Source organism: Asparagus officinalis, chromosome 4 (genome assembly GCF_001876935.1).
Source record: "Asparagus officinalis chromosome 4, Aspof.V1, whole genome shotgun sequence".
In the NCBI taxonomy this organism is placed as follows: Eukaryota; Viridiplantae; Streptophyta; class Magnoliopsida; order Asparagales; family Asparagaceae; genus Asparagus; species Asparagus officinalis.
Window position 1 is genome coordinate 3,218,447 of NC_033797.1, and position 8,082 is coordinate 3,226,528.

The window sequence follows — 8,082 nt, forward strand, 5'->3', positions numbered from 1 at the left end:
ACATGTTAACTATTATATATAAACTGATAGCTATTATAGTTAACATGTTAACTATATATTATATATAAATAATAGTTAACAAATTATAAATAACAATTAACATATAATGGATTATAGTTAATAGTTTACTGAATATAGTTATCAATTTACCAATTAAGATTAACAAATGGATTATAGTTAATAGTTTACTGAATATAGTTATCAATTTACCAATTAAGATTAACATGTTACGTATTATAGTTAACATGTTACGTATAATAGTTAATAGTTATCAATTTACCAATTAAGATTAACATGTTACGTATTATAGTTAACATGTTACGTATAATAGTTAATATATAATGATTAATAGTTAACAATTTTCCCTATAAATCTTAAGATTTGCCTTTCTATGAAAATGTTGAACCAAACAAAATATTAGAAATCCCAAAACGTGTATAAAATCTTATGAATTTGAAATTCTCTATATATAAGATTACAAATCCTAAAATTTTGATATTTAAACCAAGCAGCCTCTTATCCTACAAATTAATAAATAAAGTTAGTAAAAAAAATTTTAAAGATGAAAAACCGCTGTCAAGTGTACATATAAGTTACGTGTCAGATCATGGAGAATTCGAGCTACACGTGTCTGTAGATAAGTTATTAATTAGTTTCCAAGATTAAAAAAGGACATATTTTAAACCTGTACGACCTCTCAAAAACCCTCATAAAATTTGAGAGTCTCGTGCTCAGAACTCCAGACCTTTTACTACCAATATCTAAAGTTCTAGACTTCCATAAATTGGACAAATTTTCAAAACCGATCCTTTTGGGTTTTTAATTGCAAAAAACGATCGGTTTTGAAAATATTTACAAAAACCGACCTGTTTTTAGCCAGGGGCTGAAAACAGGTCGGTTTTTTTAAATTTTTTTGGGAAACTTCACGGGAGTTGAACTCCCGTGAAGTTTTTCTCATAATAAAACTTCACGGGAGTTGAACTCCCGTGAAGTTTGGGAATTTTTTTTTTAAAAACCGACCCAGTTTCAACCAACTGGGTTGGTTTTTATAAATAAGATTGAAATGTGTCATTTTTTGCAATTAAAAATCCAAAGAGGTCGGTTTTAAAATTTTGTCCTCCATAAATTTCCAGCTTCAATCAGGTTACGAGGCGATGGAATGCTAAACCCATGATTAAAATCATGGGAAATTAATTTAGAACAAAAAGAGAAAATCAAGATGACGACTCCGAGATCGAAGAAGCCGAAGAGGAAGAAGAAGAAGAAGAAGAAGAAAAAGAAATAGGATGAAGAAGCATGCATCTAATTCCAGTGGATTGAAAAATTATTCGGAAAAAAAGCCTACGAATGTTGACTCTTCGGGCATAAATATCCTGAATCAATTAGGGTTTGGCAAATTTGGGTGGTAACAGGGCTAATTGATGACGGCTTGCATGCATCTCACCCTCGGTAATATTTTTATTTGTCTAATTTTTATGCTAGATTTTTTTTCGAATATATCTTTATGCTTACATTTCTCCGCTTGTTCATCCAAATTATTAACCGAATCAAAATCTTATAGGAATATAGATTTTTCTAATTTTCTAGCAGCATTATTATGATTTTTCTTGTGGAAATTACTGTTATGCTACCAATTGATAAGCTAAAGTGAACAAGTGAATTGACATGAAGAGCCTAAGAATTGACATGCTGACATCTTAAACAAAATCTTCAATGCGGTGCATTGACTATACAACTTTTACATTGTATAGAGATGATTTAGGGCCTGTTCGTTTGTTTTCTAAAAACCAAGAAATGGAAATGGAAATGGTGAAAATCTCAAAATGTTTTCTAAAAACCAAGAAATGGAAATGGAAATGGTGAAAATCTCAAAACTCACCATTTCCTCCATTTCCATCCCTAAAACTCACCCACAACATCCAATAAAATATTATTTCCATCCAACAACTCATCCACATCATCTAGTAAAATATGATTTTCATCTAACCACTCATTCATCACATCTAATAAAATATTATTTTCATCTAACAACTCATCCATCACATCTAATAAAATATTATTTTCATCCAAACATCACTCAACTCATCTCTTCTCATCATTTCAAATCATTCACATCATCCAATATAATATTATAACAATTCACCTCATCTCATTAACATTTCATTTCTTCATTTTCATCCCAAAAAGTTATGAAAACACTTTTCTTAATCTTTCTTCACATCACCCAATAATACAATGACAACTCATCTCATCTCATTTCATTTCTTATTTTTAAGAATGAACCGAACAAAAGAAAACAAAAAAATAAAAAATAAAAATAAAAATAAAACCTCGGCCATCAAATAACATTAAATAGAAGGGCAAGAAGAGATGTGATCTAATCTTACGGCGTCGTTTGAAGAGGATGGAGAAATAAAGTATGAAAAATAAAAAAACAAATAGGAAAGTTTTAGTTTTTTACAACATGGTTCTAGTTTAAAAATTAGACTAATTTGAGAGACTAGATCTCTCTTTTCTGTATACTAGGTTTTAGACACATACAATGCACGTGGTTAAATAATATAATTAAGTATTTTTAGTTTATTTTTTTATCAAAAAATTGTTCCTCGGTTCTATTTTGATGGCTTTTGCTCACTTATATCTCTAAAATTTTAGCATTGTGATTATTTATTTTTTTTAATTTTTATTTAAATGAGCTACACCAAATTTAAATTTTTATGTTGATAATTAAATTGACAGGAAATGTAATCTGAGGCCAATTTGAATTACCATTTTATTTAGGATGACATGTAATCAAGCTTGATCTTAGAAAGTATAGTAGTAAAAATGAAAAATATTTGAAAAATAGTATTATAAAAGGAAGATGAATAATTAAAGCTAATAAGACAAGTTGATTTGTTAGAAATGAGCTTAAACGACACAAAAGAAAATATGGAGCTTGTTCCTAATCTTTAATAGACTTTAAAAAAATCATAAATTAAAGATTAATTCTAACTCTAGTACACTTTTATATGATGAAAGCATCCACATAAGTATATAAAAGTACTAAAACAAGCTCATGACAATCCCTTCTAAAGATTCCTAATTTACTTACAAAAATAAACTATTCTATAAAATATCCAGAAAACAGTGTCTTTCAATCCTTTTGTTTCATTTTTATTGAGCCGACATCAATCTTTCGTCACCTTTATCTTTTTCAATAAAATTAGACTACATTTAGATGTTGAAAAGGAATAATAAACCTTAAATTAGAAGTTAAATTTATATATCTTAATGAAAGAATATCAAACAACTGCTTTTTCCGTCGCTAACATTTGAAAATTTAGTCTTTTTTTGTGATTTTAAATTTTTGAGGGTGTGTTGAAAGTTTTAAAACATTGAGAGTGTTTTTTTGAAAATTTTAAATTTTAAGTTGGGTGTTTGTAATTTTCATGTTTCATGTGTTGGTGGTAAGTTTTTGCAACTTTAAAATTTTAAGGTTTTCTTTTTGCAATTATTAAAATTTTGGAATATTTTTTGTAAAATTCAAACTTTTCGCGGTCTGCTAATAATTTCTAGATTTGATATGTACTGGTTATATGTATTGAAATTTTAGGGTTTTTCTTGTGACTTTTAAATTTTGAAGGAGTTCCTTAATTACATTTATAACTTTGAGGTTATTTTTTGTAAATTTTAAAGTGCCTGATGGTAATCCTTTGAATTCATCTTTTTTTTTTGTCAATGAAAAAATTTTATTTCACTCACCAAAGTGTAAACGTTTTGTACATCAAGACACTCAAAAGCTGAGGTATCGAAACTAAAACATGAATTTACAGGCTAGTGGAGCTAGAGTATCAAAACTGCCTAATACTACTACATTGAGAGGAGCCATTTACAGGCTTCATCCGACAGTGAACTGTTAAGTGAAATAGTCCAAATATCAACCTTAATGACTTTGATCAACTGCTCAACACTTCTGGATTCCTTCTTGAAGATCCTAGCATTCCTCTCTCGCCAAATGTTGTATATTGTAGCCGTTAGTTGTAGGCGTCGAAAAATGCTTACAGACATTCAAACACCACTCAAGATGACATAGAAGAACAATATACACGTCACCAAGCAACACATGGCGGCGCGACAGGACATGGTGCCGCGGCTAAGGCACGGCAAGATATGGTGTCGCGGCTAAGGCGCGGCAGACCAAGGTGCCGCGGCTAAGGCGCGGCAGCCTATGGTGTCGCGGCTTAACCGCTGCAACCTATGGTGCCGCGGCAGTTAAAGCAGGATGCTACAGCAGTTATAATACAGTTATCTGATGATTATTTAAAGTCCACGTGGCGGAGTATCAGAAATAGAACGTGTGCTGATGTGGAAAAGCAGTTAAACCACGAAAAAGGTGGTTAAAGGTCGTGGGAGAACTGTTTCAAACACGTATGAACGTGGGTGTAACTGCCCCTTTAGCCGCGGCAGTGTCGACTGTCGCGCTCTTTGGCCGCGACAGTGTCGACTGTCGCGCCTTTAGCCGCGACAGCATCAACTGCCACGCCTAAAGAGGCAGTTGTTGATCGGCTATTTCTTCAGTTATTGTCTAAGGAGGCTATAAATACCCCCTATGGCCATCATTGACAGGGGCGGAGCATTTTCCAGGGAGATTAGAGCAGAGAGCCTTGAGTTTTGGTGAATTAGAGCAAGAGAGAGAGTCTTCCTTCTTCACAAACATCCTCAAGAAGCTTCTAGCGAGTCCTAGAGATCTAAGCTCAGACTTGATCTTTGGAAGAGTGAACATCTTACATCGATAAGATATTCGCTTCAAATTCTTACTTCGATAAACGAAGGAAGAATCATTAAACCCCTCACGGTTCAATCAGAATCTGTGATTTGGTGGTCCACGAGTCAAAGCGCTCCCGGCACAGGCAAAGATTCCACGCAAGCAGCGCTCCAAACAACGATCCTGCGTTTGTTTCTAAAAAGTTGTAATTTTCCTTTTGTTGTGTAAAAGAAGTCTTATAAAAAGAATATCTCTTTTCAATTTGTTATAATCGACCGAAGATATAATGAATTCCATAACAAAACCAACTTTTGACGCAAACAAACTGGCGACCACAGTGGGAGCCAACGGTCTCGCTGCCGAGACCGTCGTGTCGCAGCCGATCAAGATTCCAGTTGAATCCATGGTCGAATACGAATTCGACCAAACCAAATTTGAGGAATATCTCTCATCATCCTCTTCAAGATCTTCATTGTCTCGTAAATACAAGAGGATCTCACAATTGAGGAAGACCTACATGCCAAAGAAGGCACAAAATGAAGACTCTCTCCGGATTGTTGCTAAGGATTTTACTCGCAACACCTCTGCTCATAATGACTCTTATCTAGTTAAAGAGTCATCAAATCAAAGCCCACCGGTACTGACGAAGAGGGCTCGTCAGAGACAGCATCAGCGCCGTACTCGCCAAATAGCTAAGGCATTTGAACAAACCGACGGAGTTCGTTATTATGCGGACTTAGAGTCGAGGAAACAACAAGTGGTTTGTTCAACGCAACGACAAACTACTCACGTTTCTGCACAATTCACGACGGAGGAATGGACACTCGTCAGAAGGGCTCGTTCGACCCTCAAAGAACGTATACAAAAACGTCATGCAAACGCAGCTCATGCTCGTGCTCTCTTACAACAAAGACGAGAAAGAAACAAAGAAACAGTAGTCAAAGAACCACTAAAACTCTGCAAAGTTTGGATTCCAAAATATGGAGTTGTGCAAAATCAGCATTCGGAGCCCGTTAAGATTCCATGCCCACAAGGGGGTGGTTCTAAACGTGTGACTCCCGACATAACCTTGGATCGCTCAAAGACAATAATAAGTTGTCCTGAGAATGCCAACAAGGTTTTACATCATCATAAGAAAACATGTTGGCCAAAAGACATCGTTATGCCTGGGAGGTTATACCAACAGATGATAGTATTTTCCGGCAATCATACCGATGAATCTACTATCAAGTTGGAGGTGTGAATAAATTTCGAAAGGGAATATCCTCGGAGGACGAACTCTCGGACACTTGTTCTGCGATCGCTTCTGATGATACAATGTCAAGCACGGGACAAACCAAAGAAGCGTTCACAATGCATTCAAGTGACTTAAATCCCGACTTTTCCCCGAGAGGAAAAGTCAATCCAAGAATTGCTCAAAGGATGTCTCGACTCCAATTAGGAGCCATCAGACGCAGAAATTACAAGAGAATGCAAGAAGGAATGTCCTCGGAGGATGAATTCTCGGACACTTATTCTGCAATCGCTTCTGATGATACAATGTCTAGCACGGGACAAACCAGAGAAGTACTCACGATCACCTCTGATCAATTTGCTCAAATACTTCAAGAAGCTCTAGCTAAACAACGTGAAGAAATCAGAGCTGAGATGAAGACAGAGATGGAGATAGCTATCCAACAAATGAGAGAAGTGCTAACTCAACGGCCTCAACCTCCTGAGTCTAGTCAGCGAGCTGAATCCAACCGCCACACTCAGAATGTGGCAGATGATAGTGATTCAGAAGTGGATGAAGTCATCTTTGCTGATACACCTCCCAATAGCAATAACGCTGGGGGTGGTTTAACACACCCTCCCACTTACAGGGGGTGGTCTAACTCATTCTCCTCAACGTCCTTCAAATGAAGACATAGACGATGACGAGAAAATGAAAGAGCTTGAAAACAAAATCAACGCTTTGATGACGGCTCAAGAAGTGAAAAAGACGGGTATTCCATGTCCCTATCCAAGAGAATGGAATTCAATACCGTACCCGGCAAAATTCAACATGATTAACTTCACACCGTTTGACGGGAAGAACTCGCCTATTCAGCACTTGATTTATTTCAAGTCTCATTTGAGTATGATCTCCGGAAATGAGGCTTTAATGGTCCGGTCATTCGTTGGCACCCTTCGCGGGCCCGCCTTCGATTGATACCGACGGCTCAAGCCAGGGAGCATCAATTGCTGGGATGACATAGAAAATTTGTTCCTCAGCAACTTCTTCGATGATGTGACATGGAAAGTTTGTTCCTCAGCAATTTCTTCGATGATGACACCGAAGTGTCAGTCGGAACCCTTTTGGATGAGAAGCAAAAAGACGGAGAGTCAGTCGACGATTTTGTCAAGTGCTTCCGTGACAAAGCAATGAATTGCAGAGATCCTGTTACAGAGGAGTTTATCCTGCAAACATGCCACAACAATCTCTCCATCGATGTCCTGGAAGCCCTGGGGGTCGTACCATCCAAAACTTGGAAAGAGTTGAAATTACGTGGCGAACAAGCTGAACACTTTCTTAAAAGAAAGAAAGCTGAGAAAAACTGACCGACGACATCTACAATCGCTAGGAACACGACTCTCGATCCGAAGTTTCAAAAGGAGTATTCTTTCAAAAATGATGAAGCTCCAGCCCTCCTCGCTAATGACAAAATCGAGCTACCACCTATTAAAAATCAGGATGGAGCTAAGAGGATTACGGATCCAAACTACTGTGCGTACCACAGAAGGGTTCTTCATCCCACCGAGATTTGCTTTGGACTCAAAAACAAGATCCAAGCCCTAATTGACTCCGGCGTCATAACGACGAAAGAAGTCGAGTAAAGACGACCAAAACCAACTCCATTGGGTATACGAGTAACTGTTTCCCCAGACTCCGATAGGTATACGAGTATAAACTGCTTCTCCATCTCACTCCGAAAAGTATACGAGTATAAACTACTCCTTAATACTCCAACAGGTATATGAGTCTAAACTATTTCCTTTCTTTCACGGGAAGTTCCTGGAGAATGCCATGCATGGTACTTTTAAGAATAACCCGATCATATAGCTAAACATAATGATAAACTCAGTTTCGCAAGAAAAAGCTGGGGGTGGATGGTTCATGTAACGGAAGTTTCCGAAAGAATGCTATATGTAATTTTCTTAGGAATAACCCGATCATTACAAACAAAGTGTTAAACACTACATCCCCACGGTGATTTCCGAATACTCTTTTGCTGAGATGAGATTCGATCACCTCTTTAGATCAATCTTCCCTCACAAAATTCCCACTCGGTCAAACCTTTAAACAGTTAGGACCA

General features: G+C 36.5%; 1 protein-coding gene across 1 annotated transcript in view; it reads left to right on the plus strand.

The window, feature by feature from the left end:
* Nucleotides 1,373-8,082, plus strand: part of LOC109839701 (polyubiquitin-like) — an 18,318-nt gene continuing 11,608 nt past the window's right edge. Inside the window, exon 1 of the mRNA XM_020408214.1 lies at nucleotides 1,373-1,449. The gene's annotated coding sequence lies outside the window, so the exon portion shown is untranslated. The remainder of the gene's footprint in view (nucleotides 1,450-8,082) is intronic.